At 41.3% G+C, this 22,382-nt stretch overlaps 1 protein-coding gene and 1 non-coding gene across 8 annotated transcripts in view; both read left to right on the top strand.

The window, feature by feature from the left end:
- The window catches only part of rnf220a (ring finger protein 220a), a 467,383-nt gene that overhangs the window by 166,557 nt on the left and 278,444 nt on the right, over positions 1-22,382 (top strand). The gene's annotated exons all lie outside the window — the stretch shown is intronic.
- LOC132402375 (U1 spliceosomal RNA) lies at positions 14,390-14,551 on the top strand. The gene has a single exon (XR_009514891.1). It is a non-coding gene; the product is annotated as a U1 spliceosomal RNA (small nuclear RNA).

The following is a 22,382-nucleotide window of genomic DNA, read 5'->3' as shown; positions in this document are numbered from 1 at the left end:
ACAACCTTTGGTCTCTTTTACACTGACTCAACACTGGAGAGCAGTTAGTCACATGCCAAAATTCTTATAGTGGTACCAACCAAAATTATATATATTTCAGAACATAATTATTTTACCAGGCTATTGCATTGTACTATATGTAATTGTGCTTCTGTTTCATGTGAAAATTGAGTATAATTTATGTGTTTTTCTTGTGAATGCTGCTTATATGATGCTATGTGCCTATGATGTTGCTGCAAAATGTTTTTCACTCCACCTGTGCAAGCGTGGACTTGCACATATGACAATAAACTCGACTTCGACTAAGTGCAATTAGTGCTTAGTGGGAAGGGAACTTAATATGTTGATGCGACTAAACAAGGAATCATAGAATTGAAGTTGCACAGGTGGAGGACATTGGCCAAACAAGCCACATTAGATGTCTATCAGGCAATGCAGGTATTTCCATTCCCATACATTTTCCTTGAAGCCCTGCAAATTATTCTTCAAGTGTCTGCTTTCAAATGGCTAAATGGCTACACCGCTGATGTCCATTCTGCTACTCTGGAAGGGGTAAGGGCCTGAAATTTGTGGTCACGATGACTTTGAGAGGAAGACAGATCTTTTGGAAGTGGGGTCCTCTTTCAGGGTCATGTTAAACTTAGTCAGCCATGTCAAACTGTCCACTTTTCCAGTATGCCCAGCACCAGACTCCCAAAATAGACACTTGAGTTCATTCACTGGGAGTCCACTTCCACTTATTTGCCCTATCAAGCACTTTTTTGCTTCACTTGCGGGTCATGGGCCACAGTAGCCTCCTCAGAACCCACTGACCTGGGATGTAAATAAGTAGTCACTGGTTCTGAGGGACTGCCTGAGAAGAAGTAGAGGAAGCTATAACCCTCAAGCTGACTTCCTGCTAAACCTATAAGGGAGGACTACTCATATAGTACTGCACTGTATCTGGGGCTAGAGATACAGGGAGTGCCATATCAGGACATGTGAGGGCACTAGTACTGTATAAAACTTTAGGAATCCCTTATCACTTTCTCATTTGTTTGCTTCCATGAGCTTAAGCAAAAGGCTGCATTGAAATTGATCTCCATAGTTTATCATTTCAGCACCAAAAAGTGAATGAATGGAGTTGGAATTAATGTTTCAATTCCTGACGTGTAAACTTGGGTCCTTATCTCTCAATCGAGCATTTGCCATTGATGACACCCGTCTCCATCTTCTAAAGTCATTGGAATTCATCAAATTTTCTGTATCCATTACATCTGCTATGCAAGGAACTGGCCAATACAGCTTCACCAGAGCCCTGTTGGTCGGTTACCCATTTCCACCTCTCACGACTGGGACGTAGGTTGGACTTTAAGAGGCACGTGTAAACTTAGTTGGTGTTTAAAGCCCAACATTTGTATTGCTTGCATTCAATATGAAAACAGGAAAATCATGGGCTTTCCCTTAATAAATATTCTGCAACTGATTTGCATTTCTGATGAGAGTGTAACACATTCGCATGAGAGTGTATATACTTGCTGGAGAAGCAAAAAAAATTCAAGAAAAGAGTTCAGTGGGTGGGTAGGAAGGCATCAAATTGAAAAGCATTCTGACACTTGCACCATGCTATCAACAGGAATTCCAGAGAGTAGTTACAGCCTTCACTGTAATACATGAGGCATTCAGCAATAGCATTGATATAGACTGACCCTTTGTTTTTGGATATTGTTTAATAATATGGTTCCCAGGAAGATGATAAGAATACCAAATTAAAAATCATAATCTATTCTTACATAGGATAATTTCCCCCTCAAATTGCAGGGTGAAAACTATATTCCCCAAAATGGAAGCAAAATATTGTTGGAAAAGAGTAGAGTCAAATTTTCGGGCAGTGTCTTGGCTGAATTGTCAGCTGTACTCTTCTCCATAGACGCTGCCTGACCTGCTGAGTTCCTCCAGCATTTTGTGTGTGTTGCTTGGATTTAGAGCATCTGCAGATCTTCTCTTGTTTGCAAAATATCGTTGTCAGATTGCAAGAAGCCATTAAATAAGGTGTGATGGTAGCATTTCTTTTGTGTCATTTTCCCACAGCAATCTGATTAAACTTTGGAATTTACCACAGGGAAATTACTGAATGGCACTTGGGGAGGAAGATGTGAGTAAGTAAAAGGACAGAATGTAAAGAATGCCACAGTTGCTCAAATAATCCAGATAGATCACCTATGACTTTAGTGGGCTACCTAAATAAATATCTTTTACTGAAATTGCAGCTTTCATACTATCTGTTCTAGGAATAGCACCCAGCCAAAAACTCGGTAGTGTTTGATAATGATGCTATAGACAAAATCTGAGGTGTTTTCACTATTGTTCCTTACTGCTGACTGCTACTGAAATGCTTACTCCCTTGGCCCACTGTTGAACCTGGTTAAGGGGTAGACTCACCAGATAAAAAAACTAGATTGTTGAGTTTCGTTTGGTTCATAATGAAGCAATGAAAAATATGTTTTACCCAGGTATCCACTCCAGACATTAAATTGGCATTCCCAGCATATGTTACCCTTATACGTCTGACAAGACTAACACAGCAAAATGTCTCATTCTGTATTAGACTTTGGGACATATGGGTAAAATTAGACCAAGTCAATCCAAGTTAACTACTGTTGAGTATTTGCAGGAAACTAGGCCTTGTAGTTCTTCGTGGTGAAGACCAGATTGGAACCCGGTATCTGTAAGTCCCATGATATATTTCAATCTTTACAGCCCATTGTTACCCAATTATACAGACTCATCATATTCTTATCTCCATCCCTGACCCTTCAACTCCTCAATGATCCACTAAACTCCCATTCCCAGTTACTGATGGACCCAACCCCAATGCTCTTGTCCTGCCCAATTGTTTTCCCAGGGCTTCCAGTGGAGGCCCCAGTCTCACCCATACTCCTCTTTAACTCCATCAAGTTACTTCAGGCAGGCCTCCTATACCAGCTTCTCTCATCCCACCCTCAGCCTCAGGGACTCTATTTTTATCCAATGCCCATTCATTTGTTGGTGTTATTTGGCAGGAATAACAGAAAATATCTTTGGCAACCATTCCTGTGGGTCAGATGAATTTTAGGGAACGGCCATCTCCAAAACACATCAGTTAACGTGATAGCTCACAGATTTAAGTGCAGATCGCTCTGCCTCGGCCTGTTGTGAGGCAAAGACTCTTGTAGATTTGAATTAATATGTATATATAAGGTTTTCCAAATAAGTAGTTGTGCATTGCATTAACAAAAAAAAAATTGGTATTAGTGTTGCTTCCAGACCAAATGACTTGGGCAAGTAATTTGATGAATGTTGCTGATCGTTACAGGATACCTGTGAGCTATATTTCTTTATAAGTTCCAATTACTTTCCACTTCATTGAAGAATTTATTTTTATTAATTAGATAGATGTAATAGTAATGCGCTGTTTCAGCCCACCTGATAATGAAGAGATTTTCCACTGCTTCCGACACCAGCTGGCTATTAAGTTGACAAGTCCTCAGCTTCTCAGCGTCGTTTAAAATTGGAATTTGTATTGGCATCTCAGAAAACAGAGAACAGCTGACTCTAGGAACAGCTATTACATTAGTTTGGGTTTTCTAAGCTGGGCAATCCAGCATTTTAAGATCTGTAATACTGATTAAAACTGAAGTACTAGGGAAACTGATTGTGAAGGTTGTGTTGTTCGATGGAAATTGCATGATTTGTCATAAATGGAGTCTGATGTATAAAGAAATACGAGGGCCTGAAAACGATATGGTCTTTAGAAATGAAAGGATGCTTATTGAGTAACTTGCATTATAATGATTCCTTTTTAAAAAAATGAAACAGACACAAAGGAACGCCATTAACTTTCATTCTGGTGTCTTTCATGCTGTTTACAAAATTGATTAGGCAATGAGTGCTGACAGCATCATAGAGTTCTGAAACTGGATGTGTGACAGAGTTAAACTAACATGTACAATTGAAATTGAAGCCGTTCCAATTTGTTTTCCTAGCAATTCTCTCCCCAGTCATACCATCCATACACAATACTCAGTGTAAATGCAAGCAATGATATAAAATAGCAGTCATTAATGGTAATTTTTCAGAACCAGATTTTTCAAAGGGTGTCTCTAGTGTTAAAGCTGGACTAGAGTATCCAGTATTGAATGCAGTGACAATTGCTGCTAATTCAATTAAAGGAGCCTGTATGAAACAGTGGCTGGGACCTGGCTGGTGGGAGAACGCCTTTCTTAAATGACATGCAGTTGTACAGCTAATCCTCTCTCTAATAGATGGAGCAGGGAATTGCTATGCTCTGTAATTGTTGAACGGTATCGGAAAAATAAAACTGTAAACTCAGTCAGGAGTCAGAGGTTTGAAAAGTTTATTGCTCAAGGTCACCTCCATAAATCATGATTAGGAGGCAGGCATTCCCTTTTGCCCAGGCTCTCAACGCATTCAGGTGTGGCTCCGCAAGGCAGCTTGTGATTAAGGTGAGCAGCTAAAGGAGGTTAACCCTCAGAGGCCTGAAGCAGCATTTTCACAGGTTTTTAAATTCCTGCCTTCCAAAGGGAGTGAGGTTCCTCCCTACAGATTTATTGTTTCCTAATGCAGTTTGAAAATAGCCTAATGCAGGTCTCTGAGCTGCAAGGCAAGTGTGGGAGGGTTGGTTTTGCACATCTTTAAGCATTCTCCAAAGGGTGTAAGTATTACATCAACATTAGGGGAAGATGGATGAAAGAGTGAACTAAATATGTTTTTTTAAAAACTCCTGTGATTGGGTGAGAATGGGGAAGTGGGCTCGGGAGAAGGGGTGGGGTTGGGAGTGGGAGATAAGAAAAAATACCGTTGAGATGCTTTTACAAAAGGTTAGAAGTAGTAAATGAGCTATTCAGTTTACAGCTGGAAAACTGTACTTCCTAGTTAGCACCCAGTTCAATTTGCTAAGCTGGCCTCTTAGTACTGGGTGAGGAGAGAAAGCATTTACAGTTCTCTGCAGTCAAAATATGTTGATAACTATTTTAAAATTTACATTTCTTGAATTTGCTGCATACTTTTTCTCTTTCAACATTTTGTACTTTCTCATATCTTTCTGACAGCTTCAGATAGAATTTCCAGTTGTCAAATTTTGACTATTTGCAAAGTTTCAAATGATTGATTGTTCCACAGGTCAAAGTCCTTTTTAAGATAGGTCGTTTTACCAAAACTTTGTCAGTGGGAAGTTCGAGCTTTACATATAGTAATCCAGATAACACATTTCTACCTTTCCTTCAAGACAACAAGAGATTCTCAGATGCTGGAAATCTAGAGCAACACACACAAAGTGCTGGAGGAACTCAGCAGGTCAGGCAGCATCTTTGGAAATGTACAAATAGTTGATATTTTGGGCCAAGACCTTTTATCGGGATTGGAAAAGAAGGGGAAAGATACTAGAATAAGAAGGTGGGGGAGGAGAAGGAGGACAAGCTGGAAAATGATAGCTGAAGCCAAGTGGATGGTGGGGGGGGAGGAAGATGAAGTATGAAGCTGGGAGGTGATTGGTGGAAAATGCAAAAAGCTGGAGAAGAAGGAATCTGATAAGAGAGGAGAGTGGACCATGGAAGAAAGGGGAGGAGGAGGGGCATCTGGAGGAGGTGATAGGCACATGAGGAGAAGAGGCAGGAGGCCAGAGTGGAGAACAGAAAATTAGGAGTTAGAGAAATCGATGTTCTTGCCATCCGGTTGGAGTCCACCTAGACGCAATATGTGGTGTTGTCCCTCCAACCTGAGAGTGGCCTCATCCACGAAGAGGAGGCCATTTATGGACATGTCAGGAATGGGGACTGGGTTTAAAATGATCGGCCACTGACAAATTCAGCTTTTTACAGATGATAAATTACCTGGACAAAGGCACCTTAAATGTAGTTTAAATCCATACTCCTCACTCCTTATCTTCTGATCACATCTGGGAGATTGCAAATGAATGTAAACACTTCAGCTGTTTAAAGTGTGATGGAGGAATAATAGTGTACACGCTTCCATTAGGAGTCATTTGATAAGGACTGGTAGTTAGAGCCTTAGTTACTTTCTGGATATGCCCAGGTTCAGAGAATTTGAAGGATGATTTATTCAGTGTGGTCAGTGTTTACTTAAGGTAAGTTATATCTGTTTTCTCTTGCTTGATATCAAGGGCCCAAATTTTAGAAGGAGTGAAGCTTACTCAGTGAACCATTTGCCTTACTCTAAACTAATCTTGTAACTTCAACAAGATTTTTAAAAATTTTGGCTGAATGGTAAAGGGAAAGTGAGCCTTGAATCAAGCTCAAAGACCTTCACTAACTCATTCAGTATGAGGAAAATGCAACAGGCGACTTACTGCCAAGGATCTGAGAAACCACTCAAACCATGAAAGGGGTAGACAGAGTTTGTAGGAAATCCACTTAGACTGGGAACTTGCTGAGATCCAGTTCCATGTTAAATTCCAAATTCTGCCTGAATCCAATCCCTCACTTAAGTAGATTCAAGTTGGTTCAAAAGGGGAAAAACATCTGAAAGATGGCCAAGCGGAAATGAAACAAATTCTTGGCCTAGCATAGCCTATATTTGGTATACATTGGGGTATAACATGATGAAAACAATGTAGAAACGTTTTAACTGGCACTGAAATTCTCATTTTTGAATGGACTTTGATTAAAGCTGCAAACATAGCAATTTTAACACAATCTTTAATGTGTTGAATTAGGTTCATCTAACTATGTTCATGTTATTCCACCTTACCACCACTGAATACTCTGTCTACCTTCAAACTATGGCTTGTTCAGGTCAGGAGTCAACCATTTACAATGTAGTTTAAGGGGAATGCTTAGCAGCAGTCAGAGAAAGCTGGAAGCAGGTATGGCGCTCACATTTCCATCATTCCTTTGGGAGCTTTGAGCTTTAAATGCTTCCTTAACTCTAACTCCTTGCTGCAGGGCATGCTCGTTAAATTTCCCTGATGCTGAAATCTGCTGCTGAATTTAACTCCCAATGTTTCCAGCCTTTCCCTTTAAGTGGTTGTTACAGGGCCACTATGAGCAGATGTTTGGCCATTTTTCCTGCTGCCCAAATACTGAGCTTTCCTGTGATGGTGGAATTAGTGCTAGCAGTTTATGGCAAGGCCATTGTGTGGAGGGAGTGGTCACCTCACACATCCAGTGTGAAACTCAATCAAAATAGATTCCTATAGTTCTTTGGGAATTTCAATTACAGTTAATTCTAATGAAAGGTCATGTGCTGTTTCTTTCCCAACTGATAGCGTTTGCCAACTTGGCATGTCCAACATATTCTATTTTTACTTTGGATTTTCAGTATCTGCACTTTTTTGGCTTTTTATTTAAACTTCTTGTCTTGTTTCTGCCCTGAATGTCCATTTGGTTTCTCTAAAGAGAAATGTTTCTTAAAATCTACTTACATAAAGATGCTACTTCAAGTAGATTTCTCATTTATTATGAAAATCACTGGGGGTTCTCAGTTTCCAGAGTGAGATTACCATTCATAGAAGACCTGGCAGAGAGAAAATTGTATTATAGAATGCATATGGAGAGTTGTGTCAGCTGCAAAGGAAAGACAGTGCCAGGACCACTGCTTTTTTATATAGATACAAGAGACCGCAGATACTAGAATCTGGAACAATAAACAATCAGCTGGATTAACTCGTCAGGTCAAGCAGCATCTGACGGGGGAAAAGAATTGTAAATCTTCAGGATGAAACCCTGCATCAAGTCTATTGTAGGATTGTTTGTTGCCCGCTGCCTTTTTTTGAGGCGTATTAATGACTTGGATATGTTTGGGCAGGATAAAATTTCAAGCCATATTTTTGATCCAGCGAAAATTGTACCAGGGGTAATAAATTATAAGAGGTCTTGGGCAAACCGAAAGAGCAGACAAGAGGCAGATGAAATTAAATGCAGAGAAGTGTGGTAAAAAACATTCCATATAGCATAAATAATTCATTACTGAAGGAGGTATAAAGAACCTGTGATAGTGTCCATAAATCTTTGAAAATGCCAAGACATGTTGAGAGAGCAGTTGGTAAATCAAATGGGATCTTGGCTTCATAAATAGGGGTAAAATTAAAGAACTTATGTTGAACATCTATAAAACATTGGTTAGCCACACTTGGAGTATTGAGACCAACTCACTTTATGTAAGATGTGAAAATCTTAAACAGGGTGCAGAAAAGATTAATTGCAATGATTGCAAAAGTAAAGGGTTTCAGCTCTCACGTTAGACTGGAGATGGTGGATGCATTTCTAAAATAAAGAAGGTCGAGGGAAGGTTTAATAGAAGTGTACAACGCCATGATTGATCTGAATATGTCACACATAGAGAGATTATTCACTTTAGCAGAAGACTAGCGGAATCATACACAAAAGTGTTGGGTAGACGATGGAAAGGGAAAGTGAGGTAAAATACATCTATACAAAGGGTGGTTCTGATCTGGAGCTCCCTGCTTGTAATGGTGCTGCAGTGTCAATCAAAGCCATCAGAAGGGAATTTATAATGTACTTGAGGCAAAGTAAATTAAAATGGCAGAGATTCAATGGGCCAGATGCCCTCTTCTGTGATTCCGTGGTTTTAGGAATCTATTCAGATGTAACACTTGTACTGGGAATATAACTAAATATATGGACTGCTTGGAGTCAATCTCAGAAGTAATTGTAATAAATGGTTTTTATTACTGTCCTGATTATTGCAAATATTTGGCAGCAAGCAATTAACTTTAAATGTTTTGCATTTAGTCATACAGTGTATTGCTTTGCTGCTTACTTTTTTGTGATTCCGAATTTCGAGGCAAAGTTCCTCAATCACCTCTCTAATAGGATAATAGGATAAGGATAGGAAACTAAAGTTTCAAAATGGATTCATCAGATTCCTGTTTGGAGTCTGGTCTTTCCCACTAAGTTACACTTACAGAATTTCTTTTACAATGCTCTGTAAATGAAGGATTCTCCTTATTTCACCTCCCCCCCCCCCCCCCACTCCAGTTCATACAAGTCATGAGTACAGCTGGTAATTTGCATTCTTTAGCCACATACCTCACACATCACTGGTATTATTTATTTTGTCTTGTTTAGATGCAAGACTAAATACATGTCAGTAGAAAGAGAATAAGCAAACCTTATTGAATATATTCCTTATAAGCTGATATTGCATTCCTTATCTAGGTTATGAATCCTTAATGGATTTGAAGGTTTCAAACAGTTCTAACAGTACGCTGTTAAACTGTACAAAGAACTTAGGAATTTTTTTTATTAAACAAAATATATTTTATTCAAAAATAAAATTATATACAATGACCATTCAAAGACTTTCAATTCTTTACAGTTGGTACCATTACTGTCTTTACATTTTCAAAGTTCAAAAGTTTTGCCACCCACATGGCACTTTGTTCTTTCATATTTACATTCAGGGGGTATACCCGCAACCCCCTACCCCCTCAACTCCCACAGGAGAAGAACCCTGGACTGTGGTCCTTCCCCACCGGGCCCTTGCGGTGCAGTTTGAGTGCATCCCTCAGCACGTACTCCTGCAGCCGAGAATGTGCCAGTTGGCAGCAATTCCCCCACATGGACATCTTCGTGTGCTGGTAGACCATCAAGTTTCGGGCCGACCAGAGAGCGTCTTTGACCGAGTTGATGATCTGCCAGCAGCACCGGATGTCGGTCTTGGTGTGCGTCCCCGGGAACAGTCCGTAGATCAGAGAGTCCTCTGTTACGCAGCTGCTGGGGATGAACCCCGACACTGCCCCCTCCACACCTTCTTCGCAAACCCGCAGTGTGCAAAGAGCCCAGACTCCTCCTCACTGCAGTCGTACCACACGTGGGCAGAGGTGTGTGGGGACGACGACCCGGGCGTACAGGAGGGATCGGACTGGGAGGGCCCCTCTCACCGCCAGCCAGGCGAGGTCTGGCGTTGAGGCATTCTGCCAGATGAACTGGACAGTCTGCTCAGGGAGCCACCCCACTATGTCCATCACATCCTTCTCCTGCAGGACGTTACGTGCTGACCACTGCCTGATGGCCCTGTGGTCAAAGGCGTTGACCTGAAAGAACTTCTCTACGAAGGACAGGTATGGCGGCAATGACCAGCTGACGGGGTGTTGCGCGGGAAAGGGGTCAGACCCATCCTTCGTAGCCAGGGCAACAGGTAGAACCTGGGCACGTAGTGGTACTTGCTGCCCACATACCTGGGATCCACACACGAAGCTGGCCATCAGGGTGAGGGCGACATTGGGAACGTTTTTGCCCCTGCTGTCCAGGGACTTGTGCATGGTGGTCCGTCTGACCCGCTCCATCTTGGATCCCCAGACGAATCTGAAGACGGCTCGGGTAATTTCCGAGCTGAAGGAGCGGGGGACTGCCCACACCTGCGCCAAGTACAGCAGCCCTGAGAGCACCTCACACCTGATGACCAGGTTCTTGCCCGCTATCGATAGGGAGCGCCCTCCCCTCAGCCCCAGTTTCTGTTTCACCTTGGCAGCCCGCTTCCGTTGCACGCCTCGGCCCCTTCAAACCAGATCCCCAACACCTCCAGGTGATCGGCCCTGATGGTGAAGGGGACGCTGGATAGGTCGGGCCAGTTGCCAAAGAGCATAGCTTCGCTCTTCGTGCGGTTGACCCTGGCCCCCGACGCCTGCTCGAACTGTTCGCAGATGCCGATCAGCCTGCGAACTGACCTCGGATCAGAGCAAAAGACAGTGACGTCGTCCATGTACAGGGAGGTTTTGACTTGGGTCCCTCCACTGCCTGGCACCCTCTTATGCCCTCATCCCTCCTGATGGCTTTGGCAAAGGGTTCTGTGCAGCACACGAACAAGACAGGGGAGAGAGGGCAGCCCTGTCTGACTCCGGAATCATTCCAGAATGGTTGAGTCTGACAGTGTGGGCGTGCTACCTTGGTGCTGGATGTGTGGTGACACTTAGAGACTGCCCCAGCACTTCTTAGGTTGTGTTGGTTTTTGATGCAAATGACGTATTTCACTGTATGTTTCGACGTACTGTACACGTGTTAAATAAACCAGTATCTGAATCTGAAACCAGTTACAGATAGGCATTCTGTGTTAGATTTAAGTACATATATGTATCTGTATGTGAGCAAGTCATAGTTACTTCTGAATGAAAGTGTGTGGCAGTGTATGTAAAGTGGTGTGCTTAGATATGTGTATATGTATGTATATATGTGTGTGTATGTATGAGTTCTATACATAGGTGTGGTATGTATTCATGTGAGATGTGTATTATGAATATATACATCTATGTACCTATGCAATGTGCATGTTTGATTATCAATACTAAGGGGTTAAACATTGAGAAGAAAATCTCTTCAATAAAAGGCAATACTCTATTTAAAGAGTTTAGTTTTATTCTGTTTTCAAAAGTGAGAACTATTTGAAGGCAACCAAGACTATTTATTACTCCCCAGGGAATCAATTTGAGGAAGAAAGCTGATTCTTTGCAAAATGAAGCACAAAAAATTCTTTAATAAAGGGAAAAAAAAGATTTTAAAAAAAGATACTATTGCAAGGCACTGAATATTTAACGAGCGAAGCACTTACAGCGTTCTCCAGTGGTGTATAAATGCCTGACTGTTTTTTGTTTAGGCAACAGTCATTGTAATTGGAAGCCTGAGCTTTGTGCTTTGTACTGTGTTACATTCTCTAATAGAGTGAAAAGAACACAACTGCAAGCATCTGCTGAATGAAACAGTATCCAGCATGTCTCACAGCATGCAAGCAGAGAAATAACAAATAATATAAGTGCTACCACTTTGTGCCAAGACCTGGGTACAATAAGAACTGGGCTTCTGTTTCACTTTACAGTGTTTACTGATTCAGCTTGGGTCTCAGTCTTTCTTCTTCACACTCTCTTTCTTATCAATCAATAAAGATCAGCTGGACGACATTCCGTACCAGTAAAAATAAGCCACTTAGTAAAAGGACTAATACAATCCTCATGTTATCACCATAGCTAGATTAATAGTGTTGCCATTATTTGCTTCAATAACTTATCACTACAGCAGGCTGTAAAACAGTATTTAACACTTTGATACAAAGACTCATCCTGGGTTTCATTTTGCATCGTACCAAGTTACCTTAGGGTAACTTTTTATTTTAGTACTGCAAGAACAATTAAAGGAGTATTATAACCTTTTATTCAGATGAAGGGGCTATTCCATAATTGACATTTTTAATTAAAAAAAATTATACTTGAATGACATGCTTCAAATTAGGAAATCCCTTCATGGATAGATAATGTAACTCTTCCATTCGTTTTTATATTTAATGGTCAGGGGAAAAAAAAAAGAGAGGTTCGTAGTGTATCACAAAAACACAACACCTTAGAAGTAGTTCTCACATCTCCAGTTCCTAGTTCCTGAGATCTTTTCCTCCATGATATTCTGCACTATTTAACTGAGTGCTCCAAGGTTGTGACTCAAAATAAATTTTTATTACTTTCCCATTGGAGGCATTGAGTGTTAGCCTGTGCATTCTGCCAGCCATTTAATAGTTAAACTTATCTGCAAGGTTTTATATAACAGTTGCTTTATTCTGTAGTTCTCTTGTAAGTTTTGAGTGGAATTATTATTTATATATTCTCTCCTGCTTGCATTAGTACTTTGAGCCCCTTACCAAGCGATACTAGTAAAATTTTAGTCATTTTGAATGTGGGTGATGGAAATCTTAGGGCAACAATATAATAATATTGATTTTTTTTATTGACTTTGTATACAGTCTTCCAATAGAAGTGAAAGTAAAGCAGTATTTTAGAGTTACTGCTTTTCTGAATATTTCAGCAAATATATAAATGTTACAGACCATCACATGTAGTTTGCAAAGGGCACGACCTACAAACTCCTGCAGGCCTCAAAAGGTGTGGCTTTCTGCACAGTTCCTCGTGGCTGGAGTATTCTATCTCACTCAAAGCCCAGGTTTTGTGATAATAAGCAGGATTTAGAGAAGTTTTCCTCTGCCCACTTACTATTGTAATGGTAATACAAGAAATCAGGTAGGTTGCAGGAGATGGAGTCAGGGATGGTGTTGAGGTTACTGAGTGTTTTGTCAGAACAAGTGCAGAAAAAGTGGGATGTCAGTATTTAGGGGTCAAGCTGAGACAGTGAGCTCCAAGGAAGGATTGTGGAAAGAATGTAGTTGGGAAGACAATCAGGGCTGGTTGAGAATCTGGTAGTCAGGGGCATGATCCAATGGTGGAAGAGGTGATAGATACTACTTGGTACATGGACTTGAGGCTGAGCGGGGTGGCTGGTGTTAAGGTTGACTGTCTTAGAAAGACAAAAGCCAGGGTCAAGTGTTGGGCGTTGAGTTCTTGAAGAAGTGGAAAGTTCTAGCATCTGGTAATGGTTGAGTAAGTGATTTAGGGAAACTTATACAATGCAGTGAACAGTATGAAACAGTTTTAAAACAGGACCTAACTGAAAGAGGATTAATCCCTCAGATTCAATGGCCAGGATCCAGGTAAAGCTGGAACCTCTTTATTAATGAAGAAGTGGGTTGTAGTCACGACCAGCTTACTGTATGAGTAAGTGGTACCACACTTCACAACCTTGGCTGCACAGATTAATTTGGAGCAAGTGACGTCAAAATATGCTTTGCTTGCCACTGTGCATGCTATAGACATGCCTGGAACACATTTAGTAAACTTTGCAACCCAGCTGCAAAGATTAAATACATTTACATTGTGTGTAAAAGCAGGGAAAGTGCCTGGAAACAGAGCCCCGGTGACAGAAAAGAGTACAGGATAAAGGCTCCCAGTGACTATAAAATTAATGTGGGAAACAGGCCCTGAAAGCTTAAAGCAGCAGTTTAAACAAAGAGCAGAGAAATAAAAGCTCCTTCAGGTTAGGTAAAGCTGTATGTAATCTAATAGTAATAATACTTAAAATATATTTTCTGTTAAATAGTGGTTTGCACTGCTCTTGTGGCAGCTCTGGGATGGTCCTCTGATTTGGATACCCACAGATTCAGGGATCCTTGACTGGTGGAGGAGCTCAGGCTCTGGGTTTTGGAAGCTGAGTAAAAACTGACATGACCATAGTCCATTGTGTGACTTTATGATTCGTGGATGTTACATTTCAGCAGGTAATCACATCAAAGCTCGAGAGAGTGCAGGCTGAGGGGAGCTAGATGATAGACAATGAGACAGAAAAGAAAGTGGGCAGGTGGTTCAGCATACCCCAGAGAGCATCTTGTTCTTTAACCAGTTCTGAGCACTGATTGGGGAGAGGTTTCCTTTGAGGGGGCAGACAGATCCACAGCCAAAACCAAGTCTAGCTCTCCTGCCTTCTTCATTGCACCAGCAAAGTATGAACCTAGGAAATGATAAGTAGCTGGGCTCTTCAGGGAAGGAGTAGAAAGTAATAGCATACTTACCTGGCAGGGGAGAAACCATGATCGTGAAGGCGGTTCTCCCAGGACGAGGCTATCCCATTGCACTTCGGGTGTGCTGACGCCTGAGATGCCCCCAAATGCGGGATACTCGACTGCAAAATTTGTGGTAGTGGGGGACTGCGTTCGCACTCTTTAAAAAAAAAAGTAATAGCTAGAGGGAATTCTGCAGTTAGAGAAGCAAACATGCATTTTTGTGAATTTATAGGATGGTAGGTGGCATCCTTTTTCCTTGTGCTGAATATATCATTGTGAAGCTTCAGGAAATCCTTACTGAGGACTATGAACAGCACAACTCATAATCCATATCTGCAACACTCACTTGAGCTTTGACTTGACTGCAACAGATTTTAGTGAGTTAAGATGTAGATTAGAAGACAAAATCTCAAAGGTGGTAATCTCTGAATCAGTCATCAGTTATGCACCAGTGAGGATAGAATAGGAGGATGCAAGACAGAGGACTTTGGATTCCTAGGGGGATTGGCACCAGTTCTGGGAGAGATAGGACCTCTATAATACTGGATGAACTGCACCGTAACAGAGCTGGGTCCAGAGCTAGCCAGTGTCCTCTTGAGAAGGTTCTCTTGTCCCTTGGAGGGATCTGACAGGAACGAAAGCAAAGGATGGATAGCACTGAGCAGAAGTGCAAAAGGAATTACACGGGAACAAGAAGTAGAAAGTTTTAGACAAAACTAGGCTAAGAGATTACAAATTTTCTAGAATAGGTTCACTGTGCATATATTTAAAGGTAAGATACCACAACACAAATACAACAAAACTCACAGAATTACGATGTCAGTACAGTAACAAAGATATAGCTAAAAATGACAGGAACAGCCATTAAATTCCCATATACAAGGTTTTCCAAAAAGAGCAAGAATAAAAAGGAAGGAGTTGCAGTACCAGTATTGATTAAGAAGAACATGATGTGCTGGAGGGAGATTGTCCTGGAATTTATCTGTTTTGACCTTAAGAAATATCAGAAGTGTGATACACTGCCTGGATTATTTTATTAGCCACCAAAGATAATGAACTAATTTGTGGAGAAATTACAGAGATGTGCAAAAGCCATAGAATAGTGATAAAGGAGGCTTTCATTATACAAGTATAGACTGGGGTAGAAACAACATAAGGTCTAAAAAGTATGATAAGTTTCTGTATTTAGCAGAACTTTCTTGATTAATATGTTTCAAGTGCAACAAAAAAAGTGCATTATCTGACTTACTTCTGGGAAATAAGATGACTCAAATAAGGAAGGTAGCAATGGGGAGCATCTAGGAAGCAGTAGCCATAATAACACAAAGTTAAAGAAAAACCACAAAGTAAAAATATCCATTTACCAGTCTCAATGAGGTAAGAGCAGATTTAATTCAGATGAAAATCCAAGTTTGGCAGGCAAATGTTATTTATACAATCAGAAGCTTTTTAGGTGGCGATATAGTATGCCAACCCCAGTTTAGGATTATTCCCATGAGGGAAAAAGAGTTGGGAAATGAAAGGCAGAGCTTTGTGGATGATCAAAAATATAGAGTGAAATGGATTTAAAGAAAGAGTTTAGCAATAAGAACAAAGCTGATTATCAAAAGTTCAGGGAAGAAATCACGAAGTAAGTCAACAGCATGAGCAAGGACCGGCAGCCAATGAAAATGGGAAGGCAAGAAATAATTCGACAGACATGCGAACAAGAGAAGGATCTAGAAGAAGAGAAATCGGTCAATCAGAGATCTAAGAAAATTTGCTGAGATCTAAACCTTTGACAAACTTCTATAGATATGTAGTGAAGAGAATATTGACTGCAAACAAGAGAAAATCCGCATTTTTTCATCTTTTTTCCAGTACTGATGAAGGGTCTCAGCCCAAAATGTCAACTGTACTCTTTTCCATAGATGCTGCCTGGCCTGCTGAGATCCTCCAGCATTTTGAGTGTATTGACTGGTTGCCTCATGGCCTTGCGTGGAAACACCAATGCCCCTGTATGGAAAAGCCTAAAGTCGTGGATGTGGCCCAATCCATCATGGATAAAGCCCTCCTTACCATTGAGCACATCTACACAGAGCGATATCACAGGAAAGCAGCATCCATCTCAAGGAACACCCCCTTCCATCCAGGCCATGTTTTCTTCTTGCTGCTGTCATCAGGCAGGACATACAGGGGCCTCAGGACCCACACCACTAGGTTCAAGAACATTTATTACCCCTCAACCATCAGGCTCTTGAATCAGAAGAAATAACTTCACTCACTGAACTGTACCCATAATCGATGAACTCACTTTCAAGGACCCTTCATTTCATGTCCTTGATATGTCCTGCTTATTTATTTCTTATTATTTTTTTTGTCTGTTTGATTTTGTATTTGCACAGTTTGTTGTGTTTTTGGGCATTGGTTCTTTGTCCTTCCTTTCTGATGGGTGCGGTCTTTCATTGATTCTATTGTGTTTCTTGAATTTACTGGGAATGCCTGCAAGAAAATGGTTCTCAGGGGCGTATATGGTGACGCATGTGTACTTTGATAATAAATTACTTTTGAAATTTGAACTTTTCTGCCTAAAGTAACTTGGACTTGACAGTGCAGGGCATAATTTGAAAATTCACTAAACTTGGTGATATAGAGAATTGTGAAGAGGATGCTGATAGACTTCAAGCAGATATATAGACAGGCTGGTAGAAAAGGCAAGATGACTGGCCTGATGAAATCTAAAGCTGATACAAATGTATGGTTCATTAAAAGTGGCAGGCCAGGTTGAGAAATTGGTTAAAAAAAGATGAAGGAATTCTCAGTTTTGTAAACAGAGGTTCAGAGTATAAGAGCAGTAAGTCATGATGAATCCTTATTTAGCCACAGCCGCAGTTTTATGTCTAATTCTGGTCATCACACTTCATAAAAATGACCAAAATTAGACAGAACTCTAATTATGTTTAATTCTGGAAAGGCTTATCATGGTGATTCTGAGGGTGAGTAATAGTCTTATGCGGATAGGTTGGTGAAGCTAAACTATTCCCTTAGAAGTAGAGAAGGTTGAGAGACAGTGTGAACAGAGTAGCTAGAGCAAAAATATACAGTCTGGGGAAAGGGTCAGGAGCTGAGGTAAAACAACAAAAAGGGGCATGAGGAAAAATAATGTCTTGAGTAGTTATCACCAGTCAAGTGTAGACAAGGAAGCAGAATCTGAGTACGTAGGGTGGACTGTGGAACTAGCTGGTGCAGATTAAATAGACAACAGCGATGTAACCATTCCGTGATTGTGTGACCAGCAAGGCAAGGGAAAAGAGTTTTTACAGAGTTCAAAGTAAATTTCAATGTCAATGTCACCATATACAACCCTAAGATTCACTTTCTTGTGAATAGAATAATAACCATAATAGAATCAATGAAAGACTGCCCAACTAGGGTGTCCAACCAGGGTGCAGAAGGCAGCAATCTGTGCAAGTACAAAAAGGAGAAACAATAATAATAAATAAGCAACAATATCAAGAACATGAGGTGAAGAGTCCTTAAAAGTGAGTCCATTGGTTGTGAGAACATTTCAATGATGGGGCAAGTTATCCCCCTTTGGTTGAAGAGCCTAATGATTGAGAGGTAGTAATTGTTCCTGGACCTGGTGGTGTGTGTCCTGAGGCTCCTGATGGCAGTGTTGGGAAAGTGCATGTCCTGCATGGGGAGTGTCCTTGATGATAGATGCTGCTTTCCTGTGACAGTGTTTCATGTAGATGTGCTCAGTGGTTGTGAGGGCTATTTGATGGACTGAACCGTCTCCATTACCTTTGGTAGGATTTTCCTTTCAAAGGTATTGTGCTTCCATACCAGGCTGTGATGCAGCCAGTCAGTATGCTCTCCACCACACACTATAGAAATTTGTGAAAGTTTTACAAACCATCATGGCTGATCCCTGATCCCACTCAACCCCATACACCTGCCTCTTCACCAAAACCTTTGATGCTCTCACCAATCAGGAAACTATCAATTTTCACTTTAAATATACACATGGACTTGGCCACAGTTGTCTGTGGCAGAGCATTCCACAGATTCGCTATTCTCTGGCTAAAATAATTCCTCCTTACCTCTGTTCTAAAGGGTCACCCCTCAGTTTCTTCTCTGGGTCATATCTATTCTGTGTCTTGTGAACTACTTCTAGAAAGTTCGGTCATCTCTGCTCTGCCATCATCCCCACCAGTATCCCCCTCCACCTGGGCAAGCTCCTCTCTCATGCCTCTGAATTCTCTTTATACCATTGTGATAGTGATACATCTGCCTTGTGTTTCTCTCTCTCAAATTACAGTATGCATTCAATCATATTATGATCACCATGTTCTAAGGGTTCCCTTACCTTAAGCTCCCCAGTAAAATCCAGATTATTACACAATACCCAATCTAAGAATGCCTTTCCTTAGCTGCTTTAAAAAGCCATCTTGTAGGCATTCAACAAATTCCCTCTCTTGCGATCTGGCACCAACCTGATTTGCCCCATCTCCTTGCGTATTGAAGTCCCCCATTACACTTGTTACATTACCCTTATTACATGCCCTTTCCAGCTCCCTTTGCAATCTCAAACATACATCTTGGTTACTATTTGGAGGCCTATATATGATTTCCATAGTGGCTTTTATTACCCTTGCAGTTTCTATGCTCACCCACAAAGATTTGACATTCTTTGACCCTATGTCACCTCTTTCTAAAGATGTAACTCCATCTCTTATCAACAGACCCACACCACCACCTATGTCTTCCTGCCTGTCCCTTTGATACAAAGTATATCCTTGATATTAAGCTCCCAGCTATGACCTTCTTTCAGCCATGACAAGATGCCCACAATGTCATACCAACCAATATCTAATTGCACCTCGAGTTCATCTAGCTTATTCCAAATACTATGTGCATTTAAATACAGCACCTTCAATCCTGCAATCTTTGCCCTTTTGAATTTTTTGCAATTTAATTCTTTGCCCTGAGTGTATTTGTTCCCAGTCATTGATTTGCCCTTCCTTACATTCATGTTACATCCATCATCTACTTGTAAACCTGCTGGCTCATCCTCAGCTGTATCATACTGGTTCCCATCCCCCTGCCATATTAGTTTAAATCACTTCCAACAGCTCTAGCAAACCAGCCTGCAAGGATATTGGTCCCCCTCAGATTCAAGGACAACCCATCTCTTTTGTACAGGTCCCATCTGCCCCAGAAGAGCTCCAATGATCCAGAAATCCAAATCCCTGCCCCCTGCTCCAATTCTCCAACCACACATTTATCTATTACTTCATCCTATTCCTATCCTCACTGTTGCATAGCACAGGCAGCAATCCCGAGATTACTACCTTTGAGGCCTGCTTTTCAACTTCCTTCCTAACTCCCTGTATCCTGTTTTCAGGACCTCTCCCTTTTTTAGCTAAGTCGTTGGTGCCAATATGAACCACGACTTCTGGCTGCTTATCCTCGCTTTTCAGGATTTTGTGGACGCGTTCAGAAACATCGTGGACCCTGTCACCTGGGAGGCAAACTACCATCCGTGTTTCATTTTCATGTCCAAAGAGTCACCTATATGTCCACCTAATTATAGTGTCTCCTATTCCTGCTGCCATCCTCTTCAGTTCCCTTATCTTCTGAGCCACAGAGCCAGACTCAGTGCCAGAAGCATGGCTGCTGTTGCTTCCTCCAGGTAAGTCCCCGCCCCAACAGTACTCAAAATGGAGTACTTACTGTTTTGGGGATAGCTATGGGGGTACTCTCCATTATCTGGTGTTTTCTCTTCCTCCCTGGACAGTCACCCATTTATCTGTCTCCTGTAGCCTTGTGGTGACTACCTCCCTGTAGCTTCTGTTTATCACCCCCTCACTTTCCCTAACAAGCAGAAGGTCAACGAGCTGCAGCTCCAGTTCTCTAAAATGGACTCTGACGAGCTGCACCTCGATCCACCTGGTGCAGATGTGGCCATCGGGGCGGCTGGAAGTCTTCTGGAAATCCCACATCTGACACCCAGAAGAGAAAACTGGATTTGCAGACATATCCCTATTCTTTGAAGATTTAAGTAAGAAAAATAAATAAGTAATCAACTTACCTACTTACCTCACCTCCACCTATGGAGCCAAAGCCTTACCACTCTGACTCAGACCACTTCCACTAGACAGTACCTTTCTTTTATGGAGACTGGGTTTTTCAAGCTCTGCTCTGGACCTGTGCAGGAACATTTCTACTGCCTCTGTGCTGCTGTCCAATCAATGACTCCCTCTGAAAACTGGCTGCTTTTTCAAGCTCCGAATCTTCACAATGTCCTAAGGAAATAGAGGTGCTGCTGTGCTTCCTTTGTAATTGCACTTGCGCGCTGGGCGCAGGTCAGCTCTTATGAAATAATAACACCTAGGAATTTAAAGTTGCTAGCCCTCTTCACATCTCTGATGAGGACTGGCTCATGGATCTCAGTTTTCCTTCTCTTAAAGTCTCTCATCAGTTCCTTGGTCCTGCTGAGATTGAGTAAGATAATGTTATGACACCACTCAGCAGTGTCAACAGACAACTAGAACATGGTATTGGGGCTATGCTTAGCCTCACAGTCATAATCGTAAAGCATGAGACTAACCACACAGCCTTGTGGTGCAGCTTTGCTGATGGAGATCATGGAGAAGATATTGTTGACAATCCAAACTGACTGGGTCTGCGAATGAGGAAATCCAGGATCCAATTGCACAAGGAGGTATTAAGGCTAAGGACTTGGAGCTTATTGATTAGTTTTGAGTGAATGATGGTATTGAATGCTGAGCTGTAGTTGATAATGAGCATCCTGATGTTTGCATCTTTGCTGTCTGGATGTTTCCAGGTTGAGTGAAGAGTCAATGAGATGGCATCAGCTATGGACCTGTTCTCTGCTAGGCAAATTGGAGTTGATCTAAGTCGCCTCTCAAGCAGGAGTTGACATGTTTCATCATCAGTCTCTTAATCACTGTGGATATAAGTGCTGCTGAGTGACGGCCACCGAGGCAGGTCACCACGCTCTTCTTGGGCACTGGTGTAATTGAAGCCTGCTTGAAGCAAGTGGGTACCAAACACTGCCAAAGCGAGAGGTTAAAGATTATTGATAACTCTTAATTGTTGATAACTAGCTTGGCTGAATCATCTCGAGTGCCTGTCATCAATCAAAACATATTGTTATTGTTTCTAGCAGTAATGTGTTGACAAAAAGAAAGAAAGGTGTACGTTTATTTTTATGTTAAGTAGCAGTGAGACTTTAGATCATTGAGTAGTGGGTGGGTTGAATTTAAATATGTTTGAATTCATTTTACTTCTGTACTTTTTAAAACTGCTTTGACTTCAAATGACATGCAGGGACTCAATCGGATGAGTCCAGCTACAGATAATGTTCAGCACAGCTGCTGCAGTTTTCTCCAACTCAAGACATAAGCTGTTTAAAATGAGACAGATTCTTAGTTACTTGGTCACAGGTGACCTTAAATCTAGGTGTTCACTGCAAAATATTATCAACAAAAGAGTGGCAATGTTGGGTGCATTTATATATATGGTAGATATGGTATACTCAGGAATGAATCAGTGGAATTAACAATTGATTTTGCTACTTAAAGTTGAGATACAGATTTGTAGGCTGACAACACAATTTTAATGTTTACCGGGAACTGTAAATAAAGTGTGTCACTACGGAGTGAACTGAACTCCAATATGGCGTACTACACCCCATCAAGCAACTTCAATCATTCTCACATATTGATAGCCCACCTCCAGTGAACTCTTATGGAATGACAGGAAGATCTCAGCACAGGGATCTGCTCAGTCTATCATATCCCCACTAGCTTTCTTGTTCTGTTGTCTTGCAAATTTTCTTCACCATTTATCCTGCCCTACTTTGAAGGTCACAATGGAACCAACACAGCTGCAGGTAGTCAGGCTCCAGGCTGCATGAAAAAAGCAGCCTTGTCAGTCTTAATTCTCTTCCTTTTTGAAAAAATATCTGTGACCTCTATCCTTGATCC

Source organism: Hypanus sabinus, chromosome 11 (assembly GCF_030144855.1).
Source record: "Hypanus sabinus isolate sHypSab1 chromosome 11, sHypSab1.hap1, whole genome shotgun sequence".
Lineage (NCBI taxonomy): Eukaryota > Metazoa > Chordata > Chondrichthyes > Myliobatiformes > Dasyatidae > Hypanus > Hypanus sabinus.
This window is presented reverse-complemented; position numbering and strand designations above follow the sequence as displayed.